Source organism: Staurois parvus, unplaced genomic scaffold, assembly GCF_062004578.1.
Source record: "Staurois parvus isolate SC_StPar_1 unplaced genomic scaffold, SC_StPar_1.0 ptg000394l, whole genome shotgun sequence".
NCBI lineage: Eukaryota > Metazoa > Chordata > Amphibia > Anura > Ranidae > Staurois > Staurois parvus.
The window spans coordinates 9,496,444-9,524,429 of record NW_028318190.1 but is presented as its reverse complement, the minus strand read 5'-3'; the positions used below and the strand labels follow the sequence as shown (position 1 = coordinate 9,524,429).

At 41.9% G+C, this 27,986-nt stretch overlaps 2 protein-coding genes across 2 annotated transcripts in view; one reads left to right on the top strand and one right to left on the bottom strand.

Annotated features, from left to right (window-relative positions):
- KIAA0319L (KIAA0319 like) overlaps positions 1-24,684 on the bottom strand; it is a 154,321-nt gene extending 129,637 nt beyond the window's left edge. Inside the window, exons 1-2 of the mRNA XM_089686330.1 lie at positions 24,587-24,684; positions 13,768-13,934 (exon numbers count right to left, since the gene is read on the bottom strand). The gene's annotated coding sequence lies outside the window, so the exon portion shown is untranslated. The remainder of the gene's footprint in view (positions 1-13,767; positions 13,935-24,586) is intronic.
- A 102-nt stretch (positions 24,685-24,786) lies between these two features.
- The window catches only part of NCDN (neurochondrin), a 29,402-nt gene continuing 26,202 nt past the window's right edge, over positions 24,787-27,986 (top strand). The window contains exon 1 of the mRNA XM_089686326.1: positions 24,787-24,972. The gene's annotated coding sequence lies outside the window, so the exon portion shown is untranslated. The remainder of the gene's footprint in view (positions 24,973-27,986) is intronic.

Below are 27,986 nucleotides of genomic sequence, written 5' to 3'. Positions count from 1 at the left end.
TGCCACTTTTGCTGGATAGCTCAGTCTGTTAAAGCAGAACTCCAGGCAAACACTTTTACATGTTGATTTCCTACCTTCACGGAATATGTCATCCATCTTCTGGTTCAGTTGCTCTGAAATAACCTATTTATTTTCAAACCAAGCCGTTAATTCTCTTTGGTTTCCTGTTTGTAAGGTGGCTGCTATGCCACCTATTCCTCTAGTCATTGGTCTTGGCAAATCCTCAGTATTTCTTTCTCCAGGAAGTCATGATGTAATTCCGCCCCACTTGCAACGGTGGGCGGACCCAGACTCTCAAACACATTCAGCATGTACAGGCCTAGTGTATCCGCCCACATTCACTACAATTCCCTGTGGTTGATGGGAACTGTGGTTTCCTTTTACTGCAGAGAGAGGAGAGGATATGATGCAATCCCTCTTCCTTGACAGAGCAGATGCTGTTATCTTTTGAATTACAGAGATGAGGTCATGAAAAATAAATTAGACTTTTCTCCTAGATGGTAAGGATTTTCAAACTTTTAACTGTTTAGTGTAGGGAGGTGTACTAATGGGTGATTTTTTGCCTGTCCTAGATTTCTTCTTTAAAGGGAGTTCAAGAATAACAGACTTATTGGCAGGATCAGGTGATAATAAAGGGAAAAAAAGTCTATATAAAGAAAACCAATTCAGCCACCTCATTTAAGGATTGGCAAAAAGTTTCTTTTGACATGTAATCTCATCAGTCAACTACTTTGTGAACAGGAACAGTTGTGTGAAGATTTGTGTCACAAAGATCTAAAAGTTAGAAATTTATAAACAAAATGACTTGGGACAAAACAGATACAAAGTTAAACTTACAATTGAATTTGTCATGACACAAACAAGAAAGATGCCTCTTCAGTATCAGATACATCAGTATCTCTAAACATGATGTAGACCTGTACGAAACCAAAGTCTGCCATATTAAAGTATCATTACTCTGCAATTATCATCTGAACCTAGGAACATTTCATATACCTACTAAGGTTTTGGTTCACCTAACAACTACGTGTACATTAAGAATAATGTATCTGTAGGTAAGTGACAGCAGATAACGCCAGGTCCCTGCAGGTCAGTCACGCTGTGACAAGAAAATTTGACAGTCATCCATGGTGGAAAGGCTGGATATGTTCCCTCTTCCTCAATACTGACCCATCATTGTTAAAGCGGAGTTCCACTCACTCTGTAAAAAAATAAAAGTCAGCAGTTACAAAAACTGTAGCTGCTGATTTTTAAAAAAAAGCCACTCACCTGCCCCATGATCCCGCGTTGCCCCCGCCGCAGCCCGTTTCACCGTATTCACTGTACTCCAGGTGCCGGCATCTTCAGTGTGGGCACCCGGCTGTGACAGATTGCGGCTTCACAACCGGGTGCCCACTGCGCATGTGCAAGTAGTGCTGCACTTCCTGAATGGCACCATCGTCTTCTGGGACCTGCCACGTGTCCCACAAGACCTCGGGGAGGGAGGGTAGGAGGATAACTTTTGTTTCTGATCGCCTAGGTGATCGCAGCGGAAGTGGGAGGGGGTGCCTGTCAAATTGGGGTACCCACCCCCCCGCTCCCCAAAGGTGCCAATCCTTAATGGGGAGCGGGGGACCAATCTTTAAAGCGAAACTTCCCCTTTTGGGTGGAACTCTGCTTTAACAAGCTGCTTTACCAGCCGGTAAAGTGATATAAGAAGCAAGAGGAAGCATACCAGTCACTTGATCACAGGAGATAGTTACATTTGCATATCCTAAAGCATTCAGCAGGAACACTGAACTTACACACAGACAACCTTGAATTATCTGTCATCACATACCCATATTTTATTTTTAAATGCGATCTTTTGAAAGACCATGATTTTGAAACATGCTACATTTTCCATCAGCCAGAAAAATGCCTCATTAAGAAAGCAAAGGTGTTTTAAAAGCTTAAAACCTTAACCCGAATCTTAAAAACGCTAATGCCCAGCCTAACACCTATGATTTCTAACCTGTGTAAGAAAAAAAAACTGTATATACTTACAGCCCACTCCAGTCCATGTGATCTCCCTCTCCTGTGTCAGCCAGCGGCCAGCTGTAGGGGAGAGCAGAGAGTGCTTGACAGCTGCTGGTAAAGCCTGGAGCAGTGAAGTCACCCATAGGCTTCAATGGCCCATCTGTTGTCAGTGCTTCATGTCCCCTACAGCCACTGCTGGCTGACACAGGGGAGCTGGATTACATGACAGGACCAGAGTGGCATGAAAATAGGTAAGTACATGCATTTGTTCTTACACTAAAGAGGAACTTCAGCCTTTCTGATCCCCCCCCCCCCCACACATTTTTCCTCCCTGCTTACCTTTCACTGTTATGCAGAGTTAGGATACTCACCTGGCCAGCAGATCCAATGTTGAGCTGCTAGGATCCTCCTTTCTGGAGCCCACTGCATGGGTCTGGGGCAGCCATGTTGCCTGTCATAGCTGCCGGCTCTTCAGGGTGCAGGTGCCTCTAGATCCACCCCCCTTCTCCTTACAGAATGGGACTGTGCATCATGCATCCCAGGAGGCACAGGGGCCAACGAGTCACTTGCCTAGGCAAATGCCAGAAGTTGGGGGGCAGGCCAAGCACAAAAAGAAAAAGAACCCGATATCAGCGCTCCGGAGGGGGGGGTCAGATGGAAAGGAGGAAAGTGCTGCGGGAGGGTGAAGGTCCGCTTTAACAAGCAGGAAGGGGGTCATACCCAGAAACTGACACGTTGGTATGTAAGGAGAGGAATCAAAAAGAACAGGTACATCCAACAATAGAAAACGGTCTAAGTATGAATGAACATACAAATCGTAGAGGAATACCCTCACACAAGGTGCTTCTGTGTTTTCAACCAGGTTAACTAGTAGGAGAAAGGAGCGAGAATGGACTGGACTCTTGCAAAGGAGGAAAGAAAGGAAAAAGACACTCAAAGAGGGACGAGGAAAGAAAAAGAAAAAAAAAAGGGGGGGGGGGGGGAGGAGAGGAGAAAGGAAGGGTGGGGAAAGGTAATGTGGTGCAAAGCCTCTCACGTGGAGCTATCTCGTCAGATAGATCAGTAAAGGGTGAGCCTCCAGTCAGAAGCAGACATTAGGGACTGGCATTCTGTGGAGAGAGTGACATCAGTCTAATAGAACCTTAGTTAGCAGCATTGTTCCTCTTAATGGTTGACTGCAGCCACTAATTCTTCCATCCGATGTGTTTCCTCAATCTTGGCAAACCACAGGCAAAGTGGTGGAACTGTGGACTGTTTCCTACATAATGTAATACATGACAATAAGTAACTGTCCAAAAATGTCTTTTTTTGTGGATATTGGGGCTAAATGTAGGAGGAGCTGTATATCTGTCAATCGAGCCCTCATCCTTCTGACACCTCTAACACATCGAGGGAGTATTTTTAAGATTGGTTAGGGTTAACCAGGAACTCTACTTTAAGTTAGCCATTAAAGCGCACCTCATAAACTACAAACGCTCTCTGCAGTGAACAATGGCTTACAGGGTAGAACACTCTGCCACTTCTAAATTATGGGATAACATCAGCCAAATCAATCTTTTAACAGCAGACTCTCCAAAATAATCAAAGTGTAAATGAGACATGAAGAGAAGCTCAGAGGCGACTTACTGCATTATCTCACAATAAAATGAACGGACAGGAAGTCCCCAGCAGCATGTCAAACATAATCTAGTAGTTTAGAACAGTCCTATATAAGACAACTTCGGATTTACTGTTCTTTTATGCAAGCTGAAGACAATGATAGTGTAGTTCCTGATGACTTATATCAACACAAACAACATTCATGTTATTAGGAAGACATTGCCATGAACTAACCTGCATAGATCTGGTTACTAACAATTAAAAGGAGCATTTTCTTCAAACTGAATGTCTATAGTAAGACCATGTTAAACATACCTGAGAAGAATGCTGCCCTTTATATTAAGCTTTGTGACTCCTACTACGTTATATGAAACCAATCCAATAAACTAATCTTTTCATCTGCCTGGCAAGGATGGAAGGCTTAAGAGGTCTTGCAAGAGCTGAAACCTGAAGCTGAGATATTCTCATCCTGTGCTTTCTGCACTGAGCGCAATTCTCTTTTCCAACATACAACAGTCTATTCTTCCTATTAGATTTTGCCCTTCTGCCGGGCTAAGACTGGGAAACATGACTGCTTGATATAAACTTTTACAACACAATAATCCTTCCCTGTATGGAGCCTGAATGATTGTGTTGTAGGAGGGTCATGTCTGCTGGGAGAGATAGAATGTCATCATATTATTATAAAAGGGCTTTTTTTCCTCAGATAACAGGTGCAGAAACTCCCCCCTCTTCTGAGCCACCTTTTGTCTCCACCCCCTACCCACCTCCCAGTACCACCCCTTTTAGAGAATACAGAACCAAGTATCATTTTATGGTGCCAAGTAAGTTGTATGGAATTTGTTAATGATAACAGGAAAAGCAGTAAAATAGATCCCCCCAGCAGCAACAGACCCTCCCCAGCAACAATGGACACCTGCAACAAGATACCACCCCAGCAAAAACAAATCTCCCAGCAGCCAGCATTAAAGGAATCTCCAGCAGTCAGCAACAATAGACCTCTCCCTCAACAGTAGATCCCTTCCAGCAACATTATCCCCCCCCACAAGCAACAATAGACCTCCACAAAAAAGCAGACTACCTTAAAAACATAGATCTCACCCAGCAACATAAGATCTCCCAGCAGCCAGCATTAAAGGACTCTCCAGCAGCCAACAATAGACCCTTCCCTCAACAGTAGATCCCTTCCAGCAACAATTGACCCCGGCAACATAAGCCCCACCCACACAAGCAACAATAGATCCCCCCCAAAAAAGACCACCATAAAAACATAGATCCCACCCAGCAACAATAGATCTCCCAGCAGCCAGCATTAAAGGACTCTCCAGCAGCCAACAATAGACCCTTCCCTCAACAGTAGATCCCTTCCAGCAACAATTGACCCCGGCAACATAAGCCCCACCCACACAAGCAACAATAGATCCCCCCCAAAAAAGACCACCATAAAAACATAGATCCTACCCAGCAACAATAGATCTCCCAGCAGCCAGCATTAAAGGACTCTCCAGCAGCCAACAATAGACCCTTCCCTCAACAGTAGATCCCTTCCAGCAAAAATTGGCCCCAGCAACATAAGCCCCCCACAAGCAACAATAGACATCCCCCCAAAAAAAAACAAACCACCATAAAAACATAGATCCCACCCAGCAACAATAGATCTCCCAGCAGCCAGCATTAAAGGACTCTCCAGCAGCCAACAACAATAGACCCTTCCCTCAATAGTAGATCCCTTCCAGCAAAAATTGACCCCAGCAACATAACCCCCCCCCCACAAGCAACAATAGACATCCCCCCAAAAAAACAGACCACCATAAAAACATAGATCCCACCCAGCAACAATAGATCCCCCAGCAGACAGCATCAATAGACCCTTCAGCATACCCCAGGGCCACATGCCACTACATGTATTCAGTGCTGGAGGTGCCGAAAGTGCGTTCCTGCTAAAAAAAGCTTCAATTATTATACATGATTTATATAGTGCCAACAGTTTTCACAGCACTTTACAAAATTAAGGGAGGCATTATGGTTACAATACAATTTGGTACAAGAGAAATCAGAGGGCCCTGCTCGTTAGAGCTTACAATCTAAGATCATATAATAAGAAAAGAATAGGTCTTCAGATAGATTGCTTTGTAGGCAGTATAGGGAGATCATCTGAAGTGCACTAAATAAAGTATGAGCATGCCAGATGAACAAAGGCTCATTACAGGGTCATTTGCCATGTACAGACAGCTAAACAAAGGATTCATCTAGGCTGATGCCAGTGCTATGCAAAGCATAACTTTTTTTAACCTTCAGTGCAATTTCAAATTCCTTGCATTCAGGAAGACTAAATCGTAATTTAAATAAACTGTATATAAATAGGATTCAACCATAGAAAGTTCAGACATTTTGCTGGTATATTCCTAGTATCCCAGCTTGTGTTGGTTGCTACATATTCCAACAATTCAGCAGGGAGTGGATTACAGCATTGCTTGGCAAAAAGTTAAAAAGTGTATGTATAGTCAAAACTTTAGTTTCGGATAGCGTAGGGAAGGGTTAAAGTGTAAGTTCATCTTTACAGAAAATCTGTAAAGTGACCTTACACTGGACTCCTTCTCGATCCCGCTGTACCAGACTGACGTGATCCACCTCTGTCAGACAACGACAATCTGCTTTGAAATCCCCGCGGCTTAATCACTGCTCCGTATTGCTCATTCAGTACGGACTACAGAGACGGTGCTGACCAATCAGAATCCGTCTAACTTGTATTTTCAGCACAGTAAGGAGAGGAGATTAAGCTGCGGGGATTTGAAATCCCCTGAACGGTGAACTGGCTTTTCGGTGTCTGACAGCAGGGGATCATGGCAGTGTAGTATAGCAGGACTGGGGAACGGGGAGGGGGTCCAGTGTAAGGTCACTTTACAGATTTTCTGTAAGGTGAACTTACACTTTACCCCTTCCCTGTATGGTGAACTTACACTTTACCCCTTCCCTGTAAGGTGAACTTACACTTTACCCCTTCCCTGTATGGTGAACTTACACTTTACCCCTTCCCTGTATGGTGAACTTACACTTTACCCCTTCCCTGTATGGTGAACTTACACTTTACCCCTTCCCTGTATGGTGAACTTACACTTTACCCCTTCCCTGTATGGTGAACTTACACTTTACCCCTTCCCTGTAAGGTGAACTTACACTTTACCCCTTCCCTGTAAGGTGAACTTACACTTTACCCCTTCCCTGTATGGTGAACTTACACTTTAAAGTTAGGAACCGGAAATTGGAGGAAATCTCCCAAAGTGAGCAGAATGTTTGCCACATCTGTGCTGCGTTTTTACCGCATTTACGGTGTGTTTTCTTATAGGACATGTGACACAATAAGTATTAATGCCTTTCTGATAGGGAGGGTGCAGCATTTGTCTGGCCAGAGGCCGGGCTAAGAAAAGCCCACAATGCTTGTATCCTTGCAGTAACAATCATGTGGGACAGGGGTATAACTCAGGCACTGCATGACATTGTGCCACAAGGTATTTTGGTGTTACCTTAGGGGCCACACATTGCTCTCGGGGTAAGCGGTGTCATGCATGACGAGATGGTTCGGGGGACTTTGCTCCGCACAACTTATAGGCATCATACCGCAAAGTGAATGTATTTATTGTGTGATTGGAACTGTATCATAATGTAGTGTATTTATGCCCTGTGTCACAGTACAGAGTGGAATGTGCCCTGATAAAAGTATCTTGTTTCTATATATTGTATATAAAATAAAGTATATTTTTTCTAAAAAGAAAAAAAAAAAAAACACACATCACCAGTCCAGGGATGCCAGAAATTCTCACTGTAGGGGAACTCACATTCAGTGTATTATGACACTGTGGTCGCATGCACTTCTGCATGCTATTTTTCACACCTTCCTCCAGGGCTGGACCTTTTGGCTGAAACAGGAGGAATTTGTATACTGGCTGGAAAGTCTGCCACTGTTATCATACACTGGCACAAAGCACTTATCCTTCATCCCTATACCTTTTTATGTTTATTTGCATTTTGCACAGCACAATGACACTTTACTCACCCCCCACTAGTAGGGTGTAGGTCCATGGACTTGCCTATGGGGTTGTGCACATGGCCTTATGGTCAGGTTCTCCCCCTCCCATGGGGTCTCCCTTCAGGGGAGCCTCACCTAGTACTTGGTTAGACCTTTCTTTGGCAGGTTTACAAAAGAAAGGGGTCCACCTGGTTGTGGTCGGTTGGACTGCGAATACTCCAATCCTTGTCAGGAGTCTTGTTCCCCGGGGAATGAGGGCTAGGGTCTTTCTTCTTTGGAGGAGGACCATGTGTACGCCCTTTGCATTTTTTTGAGGGTTTCACTTTTGTGTGCTCAACTCTTTTGTACCTAATGTTAGTTTTAGGTATACGCACTGCACTATGAAGTTAAAAAAAAAATAAATAAATAATTGTAAGCCTTTCTAAAAGAGCCAAGCCAGCATCCAGTTTTGAACCATCCTCACCATTTTGTTTTTTTTTCTCTACACCAGAACGTGATCCTTCCCTCATTATCATCCATAAAAACTGAGCTATCGTTTGTTGATGGTCCTATTTGTTCATTAATCCTGAGAAATCAGGGTGCATTCAGGTTTCTTCAGGAGTGAACTGGCAAATTGCCTAAAAACTGCATAAAAGCCAGAGGTTGTATCAAGCTTGCCTTCTATTGACACAAAGCCTCAGGTTTTCATTGTGCACCATTACAACCTTCCAGCTACTGGCATCCTAACAATCAATGATGTCAACGGTTGATAAGAAGGACATCGGGCACCAGCACAGCATCCTTGTTTACCTCTCCCCTGCCCCTCTACATCAGCACTGGGGTCACATTAGCTGAATGAGGCAGAGAAACTGAGGAAGCAGAGAAACATTGGAATGCTAGTCAGTACCAATGTGCAAATGTGTATTTGCTTTGGAACAATAAATCAACTCTAACATTGGGTGTCCTACAGGTGTGTATGTTGCTGTGCTATGTAAAACTATTAATTTAGTTTTTTACATTTTATAAGAGGTTGCCTTGAGATTGTTCATAATTTTAAAGGATGCCTTGGCTGAAAAAGGTTGAGAAACACGAAGCTAGTCAGTCTTCAAACAAAACTTTAAGACTAAAAAAACATATATTAGTGCCAATGCACCCACCAACACAAGCTTATCAACAAACCCAACATCTACTAAAACCTTTAAAAATATATCCAATTTCCTTCCACGTTTAAATTCCATAGTAAGGCTCTGTTCACAGTTGTGATCTAGGAACGCATGAACAAGAGTCAAGATCAAGCGTGTTCCTGCAGTACACAAACATCTTTTTTCCAAGCACACTTGCTAAAGTATCATGTCATAAAACACTTGAGAACACCAAAACTTTTTGTTTTGTTGCAGCGCAAATAAAAAAAAGGTTGTACACTTCTTTGGTGTGCTTTAGATGTGATATTTATTTATTTAATTTATTTCAGGTACTTATATAGTGCCGCCAATTTACGCAGCGCTTTACAGACATATTTATTGTACATTCACATCAGTCCCTAACCCTCAAGAGGAGTACAACCTGAGGCGCCCAACTTACATTCAAACAGTTAGGTTCATATATATTTGGACAATTGAATCAAAAGCTGTTTCACTGCCCGGTGTGGGCTACTCCATTATTTCTTCATCAATTAAGCAGGTAAAAAGGTCTGGAGTTGATTCCAAGTGTGGTATTTGCATTTGGAATCTATTGCAGAGAACCTACATCATGCGTTCAAAGGAGATGTCCATGCAAGTGAAACAGGCCATTGTAAGGCTTCAAGGTGGTGGGGGGCATTTACTGGAACTGATCGCCTGCAATTCTCCCCTGAATGACCTGAAAGTCAGTGGGAAGGAGAGGAGGAGAAGCAGGCATTCAACTGCTGAAGGAGGGAACTACAAGGGATTGGTTCCAGAAAATACCTCACTGAATACCCTCTCCTTACCAGGATCCCTTTCCCCTTGACTGTCAGCTGCCCAGGCTCCCCTGTTGAACTGATGAGACCTGGGTCCCTTAGAAGAGGGCCAGTGGTACCCCCTTATCGGCAGCCCTGCTTACAGGTTTGAAAGCATAATACCCTGTTGTCCCTGGGCCCTAGCAGTTAATTACTAGTCCTAGGGATATATGTGACATCGCTGCTGTGAATGAACAAACAGGCATGTTCAAAGATGACGATCATGTTAAGAAAAATAGTATTGTGCATATCCAGCAATGCACTGCTATCATTGAAAACTGAACATTTACACAGCTCATAAGGCATGATCATTTTCATTATATCAAAATAATATAAACACACTTTGTGTCAAATGCAATAAAATCAGTTGTAAAGTACCTTCTACATAGACCTCTTAATTCAAAATCAACATGTACTGAACACAACACTGCAAACTCAAGGTTCAGCAGCCCAATAAATAACTGGATGGTAACCAAGTCAGATCCTGGACAGAATCTGAAACTAGTCTACTTGTGTACAGTTTCAGCTTTTGAAGAGCAGAGTTGACTTTAGTGTTTGGATTCACTATGTGGAACACTGAGTTTCCACCTCCTTTCTTATGTACACACTCTTTTAAAATTTTCTTTCATACGTGACTGCATATTAGGTGAATGTGAGCATTTGCAAACCCAAGTACAGTGCACACTAATAACCCAGGTAAATCATACATATAAAAAAATCCTCTTACAACACCCTAAGGACTCATGCGCATGGGCGTACTGGGGCATACAATGTAAAAGATGGGGGTGTATTTCAGTGCCTGGGAGCCACAGGTGTTGCATACAGCAATCTGTACAATTAAATTACTGGATACGGTTGTATGCAGGTCCAAGCGTAAATGTGTGTCCACATACTGACCTAAAACCCCTGGATGCAACACATGAGGATTCTGGGTGCTAAAAAACAGCCATATTTTACATTATAGGACCTAATACACTGTGTGCATCAGCCTTTAAATAATTGAAAAATATTAAGGCATTATTGTCAGGCTTAGGTCTTATATTTTATTAAAGCATAGATGTTTACAATAGAAGGAATTAAAACCCCTGTCTAGCTTTTATGGTTGTCTTTGTTCCCACTGGGGGAATTCACAATTGTCACAAAAACTGCAAAGGAAATTTAGACTCCTCATCAGAACCAGTAAATTTTATAACAGGGAAACTTTTGTGGTGACAGCCAAGAGTGTATTTATTTCGCTTTGAGCATATTTTCCCACTTCCTGTTGTGTCTACAGAACAGGAAGTGTAATTTCTTGAATGGGACACAGAAAACAGTCTTAAAAAAAAAAGAAACCTGATGGATTTAAATCATTCCCTGTTCTTTCCAAAATTAAAATGCTTTAAATTCCAGTATAAAAATAAATCTACTTGTTTGTTCAACTTTGGCTATCTAACCAAAATAAGAAGTACTAAATATAAGTTAGCTTTAACCCACAAAATATAATCCCAAAGGAGAGTGTCAGCAAATCTTTTCCACATCATCAAGTGCCATTTTTACAAGCATCAGAAAACTGGCGTGCCAGTGAATTATAGAGTGCCGTAGCCTTAGCTTTTTTTTTTCTCTTTTATTAAATGCACTCATGGGTGTATCTCTATTGCCAAGTTGTTAAGCTTGTTAATTATTGTACACAGCTCTACAACAAGACAAAAGATCTCAGATCAGCCCCAATTTCTGCACTTTTGAGCTGGTCATGCATAGATTGAAATTCAGCCAGTTCAACAGGAACCAGCCAAATTTTGATCCGTGTATGGTCGTTCCCGTTCATGAGAAATCGATCTATTGATTGCTCATTCGGATGTAGAGCTGATCAATGTTTTCTGAAGGCTGTAGCTTCCTGCTGTGAGAATACAGTGACACAGCGGGGAGGATTCCCATATCCACATCAAATGTGTGGATGGGGTAGTTAGTTCAGGTTTTTCATTCAGCAAGCTAGGTGAATGAAAAAAATTGAACCACGTATTGCTAGCTTTAGTCATGTCAGATCTTAATGCACTTGATATCATTTGATATGATCCGTTTTCCCCACCCACTGATGACAGCCAGCAGATTCCCCCATGTGTCTCACCTTGGCATGTGCATCACAGGTTGCCCCCTACTATCCCAAAGCAATGAAATATTTCTTAATGTGGCACAGTGGATAAGTGGCTAGCACTTCCGCCTAGCATTACTAGGGTCATCGGTTCGAATACCAGCCACGGCACTACCTGCCTGTAGTTTGCATGTTCTCTCTGTGCCTGTATTGGTTTCCTCCCACACTGCAAAAACATGCAGGTAGGTAATTGGCTCCTGTCTAAACTGGTCCTAGTACAGTTGTGGCCAAAATTATTCAACCCCCACTGAAATTGAGTGTTTTGGCCAGTTTGACATTGCTTTTGATCATTCAGTCATCTTGCTTACATTTACATTAAAGAGGCACTTGTAGGTCAGACAAATATAACATAACAGTTATAATGAAATAACCACAAATGTCTTTTCTGTGCTCACAGCATTATCAGTTTTATTCAACCCCCAAGTGACATTCAATCTTAGTACTTAGTACAGCATCCTTTTACAGTTATAACAGCTTTTAAACGTGAAGCATAGCTTGACACAAGTGTCTTGCAGCGATCTACGGGTATCTTCGCCCATTCTTCATGGGCAAAGGCCTCCAGTTCAGTCACATTCTTAGGCTTGCGCACTGCAACTGCTTTCTTTAAGTCCCACCAGAGGTTCTCAATCGGATTTAAGTCTGGTGACTGCGATGGCCACTCCAAAATGTTCCAGCCTTTCCTCTGCAACCATGCTCTAGTGGACTTGGAGGTATGCTTGGGATCATTGTCCTGTTGAAAGGTCCAACGTCTCCCAAGCCTCAGGTGTGTGACGGACTGCATCACGTTTCCATCCAATATCTCCTGGTACTGAAGAGAATTCATGGTACCTTGCACACGCTGAAGCTTCCCTGTACCTGCAGAAGCAAAACAGCCCCAAAGCATGATTGACCCTCCACCATGCTTCACAGTAGGCAAGGTGTTCTTTTCATCATAGGCCTTGTTCTTCCTCCTCCAAACATAGCGTTGATCCATGGGCCCAAACAGTTCTAATTTTGTTTCATCAGTCCACAGAACACTATCCCACAACTTTTGTGGTTTGTCCACATGGCTTTTGGCATACTGCAGTCGACTCTTCTTATTCTTTGGAGACAGCAAGGGGGTACGCCTGGGAGTTCTGGCACGGAGGCCTTCATTACGCAGTGTGCGTCTTATTGTCTGGGCTGAAACTTCTGTACCCACATCTGACAAATCTTTTCTCAGTTCCTCAGCAGTCACACGGGGACTTCTCTCCACTCTACGCTTCAGGTAGCGCACAGCAGTCGAAGTCAGCATCTTCTTTCTGCCACGACCAGGTAGCGTTTCAACAGTGCCCTTTGCCTTGAATTTGCGAATGATGCTTCCTAAGGTGTCTCTTGGTATGTTTAACATCTTTGCAATCTTCTTATAGCCATTGCCCTTCCTGTGAAGAGAAATCACCTCTTCTCTTGTCTTCCTGGACCATTCTCTTGCCTTCACCATGTTTGTAACCACACCAGTAAATGTCTAGAAGGAGCTGAGTATCACAGTCATTTTAAAGCTGCCTAATTGGTGCTTATTATGCTTGATTGCTGCTCGGTGACATCCACAGGTGTTTTCAATACCTGATGGAAAGCACCTGTATGAACCTCTGTTCTTCAGAGTGGTAGTCTTTAAGGGGTTGAATAATTGTGGCAATGAAGAAACCACATAAGAACCATTTACTACTGTATTACATAAACAATTGATGTCATTTTAGTTGCATTTGGGTAGTTACAACGTCCTTGTAGGATTTGATTCTGAATACAATTCCAAATGTACACTATAGTCCCTAAACCCCTTTACAGCATTGGGGGTTGAATAATTTTGGCCACAACTGTACATATGTAAGAATGTGAGTTATGGACCTTAGATCCTTGAGGGCAGGGACTGATGTCAATGTACAGTATACTGTATATGTAAAGTGCTGCATAAACTGACAACGCTATATAAGAACATGTAATAAATGTAGCAATCATTTCAAATAAACAATATTTCCTAGGCAAACAACCACAGCTTATTAGATGATGTAGTAAGTAACATTGTCAGTGGCAGTACACACTAACCCAAATCATGTCAGCTCGGATGGTCTCAGATACAAAGCTCCAGAAGAGGCAGCTGCACCATAACTATCCCCTGGTGAGGAGATGCCAGGGTGGGGCTAATTCCAGATGCTCTTTTGCCTTCTCGAGCCGTATGTCACTTTTGCATTCCCCAGAGAAAGTCCTGAATGCTGTAACAGAGAAAAGAACACATAAGTCATCTCCTTCCATTCAAAAGAAGCAGCCACAGAGTAATGTGTGTCATGCAGCACCTCATCATACAAAATATGGATCCTAAAAAGGACACAGCTTGGCAATCTTTCATTACAGGAACAGTCATCACACACCTGTCCCAAAGACACTTGTCTTCTTTGGTGCCGGAGAATAAAAAAAAAAAACAAAAAAAAAAAACAACAGGCAGGATTTCTTGTCCATCCAGATACAGGACAAAACCTGATTAGGCAGCCTTTAGGATCCCGAGGGCCTGTTTATATGAACAATACAGCTGACAGTGCCTTCTACACATTCCAGGTCAGGCTTAGAGATAAACCACCTCTTATCACCAGCACACAACAGGTGCAAGATACACACAGACACAGAGTGGATAGAAAAAGTCTACACACCCCTGTTCAAATGTTTCTGTGATGTAAAAAAATTAGATAAAGATAAATAATTTCAGAAAGGTTTCCACCTTTAATGTGACCTGTAAACCGCACAACTCAGTTGAAAAACAAACTGAAATCTTTTGGGGAGGAAGGGAGTAAACATAAATAAACTAAAATAATGTGGTTCATAAGTGTGCACACTTATAACTGGGGATGTAGCGGTGTTCAGAATTGAGCAATCACATTCAAAAACATGTCAAATAGGAGTCAGTACACACCTGCCATCTTTTAACCATTTCCATACCGGACATTTTTACACCTTCCTGCCCAGGCCAGTTTTTAGGTTTCAGCGCTCTCACACTTTGAATGACAATTGCGCGGTCATACAACATTGTACCCAAACTAAAATTTTATCATTTTCTTCACACAACTAGAGCTTTCTTTTGGTGGTATTTAATCACCACTGGAGTTTTTATTTTTTGCTAAATTAACAAAAAAACTGAAAATTTTGAAAAAAAAACAAAACACGTTTTTCTTTGTTTCTGTTATAAAAGTTTGCAAATAAATAATTGTTCTTCATAAATTTAGGCCGAGATGTATTCTGCTACTTGTCTTTGGTGAAAATAACCCAAATTAGGATGTATTTTTTAGTTTGTAGGAAAGTTATAGAGTTCACAAACTATGGTATAGATCTGAATATTGATCAGTCCTGAAGTACTGACAGCCAATCTAATTTCTTGAGGTCCAAGAATGTCAGAACAGTACAGATATCCCCAAATGACCCCTTTTTGCAGAGTAGACAGTCCGACGTATTTTATAAGAGGCATGGTGAGTTTTTTGAAGTTGTATTTTTTTTGTCAATTTTTCTGAAAATGAAAAAATGAAAAATTATTTTCACTATTTTTTTTTTTTACATACTGTCACCAGTGCAGTACATCATCATCATATAACTGGCATGGCAGTGATCAGGGACACTGACTGGTGACAGTATGAAAAAAAAAATTATATATATATATATATATATATATATATATATATATATATATATTTTGTTTATTTTTAATTTATTAAATTTTTTTTTTCATATTTCACTATGTCCAAAGTAGTACAATGTTACCATAGTAACATTGTACTACTTTGGGGAAGTGATCAGTATTTTTTTTTTTTTTTTCTTTACACAATTTGCAAGCATTTACCTGAATGACATCGATTCATTCAAGGTTTTTTTTTTTTTTTTGTGCTTAGCTGTGATTTGGCCACAGCTAATCTCATGACATGTACATGTGATCGCTGTGACCATTACTAGCTAGACACTAGTATACAATGGATGGCATGAATGAAGTCATCCATTGTATACAACTGTCATGTGACCTGCTGTGATTGGTCAGAGCAGGTCACATGGTACCGGCAACGGGGTCGGTACTCAGATCTGTCATCGGCCATGTCCGAGGTACATGGCCGGTGACAGATCGTGCCGCTGCACGGCTCTGCAAGCGCGAGAACTGCGCATGTGCGGGAGGACGCCATATGGTGTCCACCCAGAAATCGACAGCCTTTTCCCGGCCGCCAAACGGCTATTGGCCAGGAGGCTATTGGTTAAAGTACCTCTGATTAACCCCAGATAAAATTAATCTGTTCTAGTAGGTCTTTCCTGATATTTTCTTAGTCGCATCCTATAGCAAAAGCCATGGTACACAGAGAGTTTCCAAAGCATCAGAGGGCTCTCATTATTAAAAGGTATTAGTCGGGAGAAGGGTACAAAAGAATTCCCAAGGCATTAGATATACCATGGAACACATTGAAGAGAGTCATCATAAAGTGGAGAAACTATGGCACAACAGTGATATTACCAAGAACTGGACGTCCATCCAAAATTGATGAAAAGATGAGAAGAAAACTGGTCTGGGAGGCTGCCAAGAGGCATACAAGAACATTAAATGAGCTGCAGGAATATCTGGCAAGTACTGGTTGTGTGATACATTTGACAACAATCTCCCATATTCTTCATACAGTCAGGTCCATAAATATTGGGACATCGACACAATTCTAACATTTTTGGCTCTATACACCACCACAATGCATTTGAAATGAAATGAACAAGATGTGCTTTAACTGCAGTCTGTCAGCTTTAATTTGAGGGTATTTACATCCAAATCAGGTGAACGGTGTAGGAATTACAACAGTTTGCATATGTGCCTCCCACTTGTTAAGGGACCAAAAGTAATGGGACAATTGGCTTCTCAGCTGTTCCATGGCCAGGTGTGTGTTATTCCCTCATTATCCCAATTACAATGAGCAGATAAAAGGTCCAGAGTTCATTTCAAGTGTGTTATTTGCATTTGGAATCTGTTGCTGTCAATTCTCAAGATGAGATCCAAAGAGCTGTCACTATCAGTGAAGCCATCATTAGGCTGAAAAAACAAAACAAACCCATCAGAGAGATAGCAAAAACATTAGGCGTGGCCAAAACAACTGTTTGGACATTCTCAAAAAGAAGGAACGCACCGGTGAGCTCAGCAACACCAAAAGACCCGGAAGACCACGGAAAACAACTGTGGTGGATGAGCGAAGAATTCTTTCCCTGGTGAAGAAAACACCCTTCACAACAGTTGGCCAGATCAAGAACACTCTCCAGGAGGTAGGTGTATGTGTGTCAAAGTCACCAATCAAGAGAAGACTTCACCAGAGTGAATACAGAGGGTTCACCACAAGATGGAATCCATTGGTGAGCCTCAAAAACAGGAAGGCCAGATTAGAGTTTGCCAAACGACATGTAAAAAAGCCTTCACAGTTCTGGAACAACATCCTATGGACAGATGAGACCAAGATCAACTTGTACCAGAGTGATGGGAAGAGAAGAGTATGGAGAAGGAAAGGAACTGCTCATGATCCTAAGCATACCACCTCATCAGTGAAGCATGGTGGTGGTAGTGTCATGGCGTGGGCATGTATGGCTGCCAATGGAACTGCTTCTCTTGTATTTATTGATGATGTGACTGCTGACAGAAGCAGCCGGATGAATTGTGAAGTGTTTCGGGAATATTATCGGCTCATATTCAGCCAAATGCTTCAGAACTCATTGGACGCTTCACAGTGCAGATGGACAATGACCCAAAGCAGACTGCAAAAGCAACCAAAGAAGTGGAATGTTCTGCAATGGCCAAGTCCATCACCTGACCTGAATCCGATTGAGCATGCATTTCACTTGCTGAAGACAAAACTGAAGGTAAAATGCCCCAAGAACAAGCAGGAACTGAAGACAGTTGCAGTAGAGGCCTGGCAGAGCATCACCAGGGATGAAACCCAGCGTCTGGTGATGTCTATGCGTTCCACACTTCAGGCTGTCATTGACTGCAAAGGATTTGCAACCAAGTATTAAAAAGTGAAAGTTTGATTTATGATTATTATTCTGTCCCATTACTTTTGGTCCCTTAACAAGTGGGAGGCACATATGCAAACTGTTGTAATTCCTACACCGTTCACCTGATTTGGATGTAAATACCCTCAAATTAAAGCTGACAGTCTGCAGTTAAAGCACATCTTGTTTGTTTCATTTCAAATCCATTGTGGTGGTGTATAGAGCCAAAAATGTTAGAATTGTGTCGATGTCCCAATATTTATGGACCTGACTGTATGTCTGGGCTATGGGGTAGAGTGGCAAAACAAAAGCCTTTTCTTACGAAGAAAAACATCCAAGCCTGGCTAAAGTTTGCAAGAACACATCTGAAGTCTCCCAAAAGTGTTATGGTCTGATGAAACCAAGGTTGAACTTTTTGGCCATAATCCCAAAAGATATGTTTGGTGCAAAAACACTGCACATCACCAAAAGAACACCATACACACAGTGAAGCATGGTGGTGGCAGCATCATGCTTTGGGGCTGTTTTTCTTCAGCTGGAACTGGGGCCTTAGTCAAGGTAGAGGGAATTATGAACAGTTCCAAATACCAGTCAATATTGGTACAAAACCTTCAGGCTTCTGCTAGAAAGCTGAACATGAAGAGGAACTTCAGCTTTCAGCATAACGACCTAAAGCATACATCAAAATCAACACAGGAATGGCTTCACCAGAAGAAGATTAAAGTTTTGGAATGGCCCAGCCAGAGCCCAGACCAGAATCTGATTGAAAATCTGTGGGGTGATCTGAAGAGGGCTGTGCACAGGCGATGCCATCGCAATCTGACAGATTTGGAGTGTTTTTGCAAGGAAGAGTGAGCAAATATTGCCAAGTCAAGATGTCCCATGCTGATAGACTCATACCCAAAATGACTGAGTGCTGTCATAAAATCAAAAGGTGCTTCAACAAAGTATTAGTTTAAGGGTGTGCACACTTATGCAACCATATTATTTTAGTTTTTTATGTTTACTTCCCTCCATCTAAAAGGTTTCAGTATGTTTTTCAACTGAGTTGTACAGCTTATAGGTTACATTAAAGGTGGAAAAAGTTCTGAAATTATTTATCTTTGTCTCTTTACATCACAGAAACCTGTTATTTTAACAGGGGCGTGTAAACTTTTTATATCCACTGTACATACACACACACACTATATATATATATATATATATATATATATAGTTGCAAGAAAAAGTATGTGAACCCCTTGGGATTACATGGAGTTTTGCATGAATTGGGCATAAAATGTGCTCTGAACATCATCTAAGTCACAACAATAGAAGAACACAGTCTGCTGAACATAATACTACACAAACATTAGATGTTGCCATGGTTTAATTGCACATAACATGTAAACATTCCCAGTGCAGGGAGGAAAAAGTATGTGAGGCCCTAGCTTAATGACTTCTCCCAGAGCTAATTGGAGCCAGGAGTGAGCCAACCTTGACTCCAATCAGTGTGATGATATTGGATGTGTTGCTGACAGCTGTCCTGCCCTTAAAAAACACACACCTGTTTTGTGTTTACTGGTTTCAAGAAGCACTGTCTGATGTGAACCATCCCTCGCAGAAAAGAGCTCTCAGAAGACCTACGATCAAGAATTGTTGACTTGCATGAAGCTGGAAAGGGTTACAAAAGTATCTCCAAAAGCTTTGATGTTCATGTGTCCACGGTAAGACAGACTGTCTACAAATGGAGAAAGTTTAGCACTGTTGCTACTCTCCCTAGGCGTGGTCGTCCTGTAAAAATGACTGCAAGAGCACAGCGCAGAATGCTGCATGAGGTAAAGAAGAATCCCAGAGTGTCAGATAAAGACCTACAGAAATCTCTGGCACATTCTAACATTTTTGTTGACACATCTATAATAAGGAAAACATTAAACAAGAATGGAGTACATGGGAGGACACCACGGAGGAAGCCATTGCTGTCCTAAAAGAATATTGCAGCACGTTTGAAGTTTGAAAAAGAGCACCTGGATGTTCCACAGCACTACTGGCAAAATATACTGTGGACAGATGAAATCAAGATTGAGTTGTTTGGGAAGAACACACAACACTATGTGTGGAGAAAAAAAGGCACAGCACACCAACATCAAAACCTCATCCCCACTGTAAAACATGGTGGAGGGAGCATCATGGTTTGGGGCTGCTTTACTGCCTCAGGGCCTGGACGGATTGTTGTCATTGATGGGAAAATGAATTCCAGAGTTTATCAAGACATTTTGCAGGAAACCGTACGACCATCTTTCCGCCAACTGAAGCTCCTCAGAGGATGGGTGATGCAACAGGACAATGACCCAAAGCATACAAGTAATTCAACAAAACAATGGCTGCAACAGCACAGAATACGCCTTCTGGAGTGGCCCAGTCAGAGTCCTGACCTCAACCCAATTGAAATGCTGTGGCATGACCTTAAGAGAGCGATTCACACCAGACATCCCAAGAATATTGCTACACTGAAACAGTTTTGTGAAGAGGAGTGGTCCAAAATTACTCCAAATCATTGTGCACGTCTGATCTGCAACTACAGGAAACGTTTGTTTGAGGTTATTGCTGCCAAAGGAGGGTCAACCAGTTATTAAGTCCAAAGGTTCACATACTTTTTCCTCCCTGCACTGTGAATGTTTACATGTTATGTGCAATTAAACCATGGCAACATCTAATGTTTGTGTAGTATTATGTTCAGCAGACTGTGTTCTTCTATTGTTGTGACTTAGATGATGTTCAGAGCACATTTAATGCCCAATTCATGCAAAACTCCACGTAATTCCAAGGGGTTCACATACTTTTTCTTGCAACTGTATATATATATACACACATGCATATATACACACACAATCTATATACATACACCCACACAAATATATATATATACTTGAACACACACTGTGTATATATATACATATACACACACACACACACACATATATAAAAACACATACACACAATATACAGTACACCCCTCACAGTTTTGTAAATATTTTATTCCATCTTTTCATGTGACAACACTGAAGAAATGACACTTTGCTACAATGTAAAGTAGTGAGTGGACAGCTTGTATAACAGTGTAATTTGCTGTCCCCTCAAAATAATTCAACACACAACTATTACAGTCTAAACCGCTGGCAACAAAAGTGAGTACACCCCTAAGTGAAAATGTCCAAATTGGGCCCAATTAACCATTTTCCCTCCCAGGTGTCATGTGACTCGTTAGTGTTACAAGGTCTCAGGTGTGAATGGGGAGCAGGTGTGTTAAATTTGGTTTAATCACTCTCATACTGGTCACTGGAAGTTCAACATGGCACCTCATGGCAAAGAACTCTCTGAGGATCTGAAAAAAAGAATTGTTGCTCCACATAAAGATGGCCTAGCCCTAGGCTATAAGAAGATTGCCAAGACCCTGAAACTGAGCTGCAGCACGGTGGCCAAGACCATACAGTGGTTTAACAGGACAGGTTCCACTCAGAACAGGCCTCGTCATGGTCGATCAAAGAAGTTGAGTGCACATGCTCAGCGTCATATCCAGAGGTAGTCTTTGGGAAATAGACGTATGAGTGCTGCCAGCATTGCTGCACAGGTTGAAGGGGTGGGGGGTCAGCCTGTCAGTACTCAGACCATACGCCGCACACTGCATCAAATTGGTCTGCATGGCTGTCATCCAAAAAGAAAGCCTCCTCTAAAGATGATGCACAAGAAAGCTCGCAAACAGTTTGCTGAAGAAAAGCAGACTAAGGACATGGATTACTGGAACCATGTCCTGTGGTCTGATGAGACCAAGATAAACTGATTTGGGTCAGATGGTGTCAAGCGTGTGTGGTGGCAACCAGGTGAGGAGTACAAAGACAAGTGTGTCTTGCCTACAGTCAAGCATGGTGGTGGGAGTGTCATGGTTTGGGGCTGCATGAGTGCTGCCGGCACTGGGGAGCTACAGTTCATTGAGGGAACCATGAATATCAACATGTACTGTGACATACTGAAGCAGAGCATGATCTCCTCCCTTCAGAGACTGGGCCGCAAGGCAGTATTCCAACATAATGACCCCAAACACACCTCCAAGACTACCACTGCCTTGCTAAAGAAGCTGAGGGTAAAGATGATGCACTGGCCAAGCATGTCTCCAGACCTAAACTCCATTGAGCATCTGTGGGGCATCCTCAAACCGAAGGTGGAGGAGCACAAGGTCTCCAACATCCACCAGCTCTGTGATGTCATCATGGAGGAGTGGAAGAGAACTCCAGTGGCAACCTGCGAAGCTCTGGTGAACTCCATGCCCAAGAGGGTTAAGGCAGTGCTGGAAAATAATGGTGGCCACACAAAATATTGACACTTTGGGCCCAATTTGGACATTTTCACTTAGGGATGTACTCACTTTTGTTCCCAGCGGTTTAGACATTAATGGCTGTGTGTTGAGTTATTTTGAGGGGACAGCAAATTTATACTGTTATACAAGCTGTACACTCACTACTTTACATTGTAGCAAAGTGTCATTTCTTCAGTGTTGATGAAAAGATGAATATATAATAAAATATTTCCAAAAATGTGAGGGGTGTACTCACTTCTGGGAGATACTGTGCATATTATATATATATATATATATATATATATATATATATATACACACACACACACACACACACACACACACACACACACACACACACATATACACACACATACAATATATGTATATTACACACACAATATATACATACATACATACATACACACACTATATATACATACATACATCATATACAGTCAGGTCCATAAATATTGGGACATCGACACAATTCTAACATTTTTGGCTCTATACACCACAATGGATTTGAAATGAAACAAACTAGATGTGCTTTAACTGCAGACTGTCAGCTTTAATTTGAGGGTATTTACATCCAAATCAGGTGAACGGTGTAGGAATTACAACAGTTTGCATATGTGCCTCCCATTTGTTAAGGGACCAAAAGTAATGGGACAATTGGCTTCTCAGCTGTTCCATGGCCAGGTGTGTGTTATTCCCTCATTATCCCAATTACAGTGAGCAGATAAAAGGTCCAGAGTTCATTTCACGTGTGCTATTTGCATTTGGAATCTGTTGCTGTCAACTCTCAAGATGAGATCCAAAGAGCTGTCACTATCAGTGAAGCAAGCCATCATTAGGCTGAAAAAACAAAACAAACCCATCAGAGAGATAGCAAAAACATTAGGCGTGGCCAAAACAACTGTTTGAAACATCCTTAAAAAGAGAGAATGCACTGGTGAGCTCAGCAACACCAAAAGACCCGGAAGACCACAGAAAACAACTGTGGTGGATGACCGAAGAATTCTTTCCCTGGTGAAGAAAACACCCTTCACAACAGTTGGCCAGATCAAGAACACTCTCCAGGAGGTAGGTGTATGTGTGTCAAAGTCAACAATCAAGAGAAGACTTCACCAGAGTGAATACAGAGGGTTTACCACAAGATGGAAACCATTGGTGAGCCTCAAAAACAGGAAGGCCAGATTAGAGTTTGCCAAACGACATCTAAAAAAGCCTTCAAAGTTCTGGAACAACATCCTATGGACAGATGAGACCAAGATCAACTTGTACCAGAGTGATGGGAAGAGAAGAGTATGGAGAAGGAAAGGAACTGCTCATGATCCTAAGCATACCACCTCATCAGTGAAGCATGGTGGTGGTAGTGTCATGGCGTGGGCATGTATGGCTGCCAATGGAACTGCTTCTCTTGTATTTATTGATGATGTGACTGCTGACAAAAGCAGCAGGATGAATTCTGAAGTGTTTCGGGAATATTATCTGCTCATATTCAGCCAAATGCTTCAGAACTCATTGGACGCCGCTTCACAGTGCAGACGGACAATGACCCAAAGCATACTGCAAAAGCAACCAAAGAGTTTTTTAAGTGAAAGAAGTGGAATGTTATGCAATGGCCAAGTCAATCACCTGACCTGAATCCGATTGAGCATGCATTTCACTTGCTGAAGACAAAACTGAAGGGAAAATGCCCCAAGAACAAGCAGGAACTGAAGACAGTTGCAGTAGAGGCCTGGCAGAGCATCACCAGGGATGAAACCCAGCGTCTGGTGATGTCTATGTGTTCCAGACTTCAGGCTGTAATTGACTGCAAAGGATTTGCAACCAAGAATTAAAAAGTGAAAGTTTAATTTATGATTATTATTCTGTCCCATTACTTTTGGTCCCTTAACAAGTGGGAGGCACATATGCAAACTGTTGTAATTCCTACAGCGTTCAGCTGATTTGGATGTAAATACCCTCAAATTAAAGCTGACAGTCTGCAGTTAAAGCACATCTTGTTCATTTCATTTCAAATCCATTGTGGTGGTGTATAGAGCCAAAAATGTTAGAATTGTGTCCATGTCCCAATATTTATGGACCTGACTGTATATTTATTATGTATGTATATTGTGTTTGTATGTACAGTATATGTGTGTGTGTGTGTATATATATATATATATATAGTGTGTGTGTGTGTGTATATATAGTATGTGTGTATATATATATATATATATATATATATATATATATATATATATATATACACACACATAAACACACACAATATTTTTTCTATACAAGCACACACAGCTGTCACAATTCTCCATACACAGGACATTACAGATAAATGTACCCTATTCTAACAGTGATCACCTCAGACAAATGCCATTGTCCTGACTAACCTTCACCTCAGAAGAAATAGAAGTATGTCCAGCCTGCAGACATTAAACAGCCCCCTATGAGACAGATAAAAAGTGTCTCCCATTCCCCCCTGCACAGCCGTGTACACAGAACAGGACACATGATGTGGGAACAACGTACAGACACACATACCTGCAGCGTGGCTCTTACATGTCAGCATTACAGAGAACAGCCTGGGCACCTTCCTCCCTGTACCTGTCGCTGTCCCCGGACCTAAACCCCGAGCCCCTCCCCCAGTCCCCAACCCACATCCCTCCTCCCGGAAGCGCTAGCTTACCCGGATGCCAGCCCCCCCTTCTCAGCATGGCGTCTATTACCATGGTAGCAGGACCTGGTCTAGGCCCCAAGGCTGTGTAAGAGGGGAGGCCGCTCATTGGCTGGGAGGCGGAAGCTGTGGGGTAGGCGGGGTGTTCGGAGAAAGGAAAGTGTGTGAGGTGAGAAGAGTGTGCCCGGTGTTCGCTCTGTAGTGGGGTTATACTAGAGAAGGCCGAGCAGGGAGCCTGAGGAAGAGCTGGAAGGTGAAGTATACTGTTTACACTCAGCACATACGAAGCCTAATAGGCAGCTAGATATAGGTGAGAAGAAAAGGAGACCTGTACACAGCATTCATATAGGAATCCCCCTGCCTGTCACGCTGCCTGCTCCTTCCAAATTCACTTCATGACCCACACAAGTGAGCAAAGCAGGTTTCTGACTGAAAGTCCTGTTACATTGTCAGCGGGTTTTAGCTGCTAGCGAACTTCACTCTCAATGAACATGGCTATCTGTAATCCTTATGATGCTAGTATTAATACATAGATAGGAAAGTAGATCATAATTACTAGTTATACATTTTTTCAGATACTTCCTGGTTTCCAGGACTAGGCAAATGATGTCACACATCCCAGGAGTAGTGTTGCCAACCCCCCAAGTAAAATTTACTGACCAGACACCCCAAATTTACAAACAACACCAATTTTATTTCACTGGCAAATATCCTAAAATGTACTGACAGCCACATTTAAGTATATAACGTGGCTGTTTTGAAGTGTTACTAAACCCACAACAGTAAAATCAGTCTGTATATGCAGTAAAGTATGCTTGTTATACTCACTGTGGAACCTAAGGGGTTAACCCTCCGCATTGTGTAAAAATGCTGTTTGATCCTGTCTTCTCTGATTCTCACCTTTTACTGTCTCCAATCCATCTGCTGATAGAACAGAGCCTTGAGGCAAGCTGCACGCGCTCAGTTTGGTGTGTATTGCTAGTCCTAGAATGTAAGCTCCAAGGAGCAGAGCCCTCCTATCCCTCTTGTATTGAACTGTATTGTTGCTGTATTGTCTCCCATTATATTGTAAAGTGCTGAGCAAACTGTTGGCGCTATATAAATCCTGTATAATAATAATAGAGAAGTTTTTATTTGTAATCTTTGGGAGGATGAATGTGAGCAGCACAGGGCCAATCAGCACTGTCCAGACAGAGGGTCAGGGATCATGCAGCCTCATGGGATAGTCAGGGAGAATGAAAACGTAGGTATTTACCTCATATGTCCATATGTGCACTGTGTAATAAAGCATAATTTTTTTGAATTACTTTGAGTATCGCTTTCTGTCCATAATGTAACCGCTTTTCTGTGAATCCCTTTTCACATTCTTTTGTTTTTGCTGTTCGTTTTTTTGGTTACTGGGCAGATAATGTACGTTTAGCGATACGTGTTATTTATAAGCCCCTTATTTCCTAATTGTACCAGAATGAAAACTCCTCCTACAAGCTTTAACCAGTGCTCTGCTGGACACTGATAGAAGTCACAAGACTGCACTAACTTCTGATGAGAAAAGATATATTTAGCAGTTTATATTTACTAAAATAATTGCATTTCCATGTTTTGTCTACTGTGGAAGATCAGATATAGTGATTGCAAGGCCGTGGGGTTAGTAACACTTTAACATCTTGGCGCCGGCCACACGCAAATGTGCGGCCTTGTGGCATCTGGGCCTTGACACCGAGCGGCCACACATTTGCGTGCAATTAAGAAAAACATACGTGCTGAGTGCGCCCTCTCAGCACATATGTCCGGTACTCACGGAAAGGTCCCGATCTCCTCTTTTGATTTGGACCTTTCCTGATCATGTGCCTGCCGTGACAGCGAATCACGGCGGTCACATGACCCTAAAGCCTCTCGGCTTCTGAAACCCTTAAAGGGCCGGGAGGCGCCGGCTCAATGGGGTCAAAGTGCAAATATCAATATTTAAGCTATAAACATGTAGCTAGTGCTATTAGCAAAGATATATCAAAAAACATTTCTCCATTTTAAATGAAGGTTATATTAACCACTTGCCCTCCATAGGATTTACTCCACCCCCCCCTCCCTTCTTGACTGGGCCATTATTTGCGATACTGTGCTGCGTTGCTTTAGCTGACAATTGTGTGGTCATGCAATGCTACTCCCAAATTAAATTTACATCCTTTCCCCCCCCCCCCCAAAAAAAAAGAGCTTTCTTTCGATGGTATTTGATCTCGTGTTTGTTTTTTTTTATTTGTTTGCGCTATTAAAAAAAAAGACAATTTTGAGAAAGTAACAATATTTTTGACTTTTTGCTATTAAACATGTCCAGTAAAAAAATAAAATTTCATTATAAATTTAGGGCAAAATGTATCCTGTTACATGTCTTTGCTAAAAAAAAATCCCAATATGTGTAAATTAATTAGCTTATGTGAAAGTTTATAGCATTTGCAAAGGACGGTGTATATATACTGGGATTTTTTTTTCTTTCTTTTTTTTTTTTTACTAGTAATGGCAGAAATCAGCGACTTATAGTGGGACTGCGGTGGGCATTCTTACACTGGGGGGAACTGATTTGGTGTCACTGACATCCTCAGTGACACCAATACAGTGATTAGTGCTAATAAAAAGCACTAACACTGTACTAATGGCACTGGGCAGGAAGGGGTTAACATCTGGGGCAATCAAAGGGCTAACTGTGTGCTGTTTCACACTATGTGCTGTGTGTGTGCTTCACTGTAAGCACACTGATTTGTATGGCTCTGCTATGCAGAGCCATACAAAGCAGTGTGCAGGAGCTGATGGGTGAGAACTGTATTGCTTACATACAGTTCTCTCCCCCAGTTGGTATTACTTGGCGATCACCTGGTGCTGGCGAGTAATCACCAGTTGGGACCTGATGATCCACAGCTGAGGCCGCAAATGGCAGCCGCGCAGACACCCCTACCTGGAACTGAAAAATCACATTTATATATATATATATATATATATATATATATATATATATATATATATATATATATATATATATATATATATATAAAAATACACATACACAGTGAAGGAAATAAGTATTTGATCCCCTGCTGATTTTAAATGTTTGCCCACTCACAAAATATTATCAGTCTAAAAATCGAATGGTAGGTGTATTGTAACAGTGAGAGACAGAATAGCAACACAAAATTCAAAATAATTGCATGTCTAAAAAATTATACATTGATTTGCATGTTCATGAGGGAAATAAGTATTTGATCCCATATCATTCGCAAA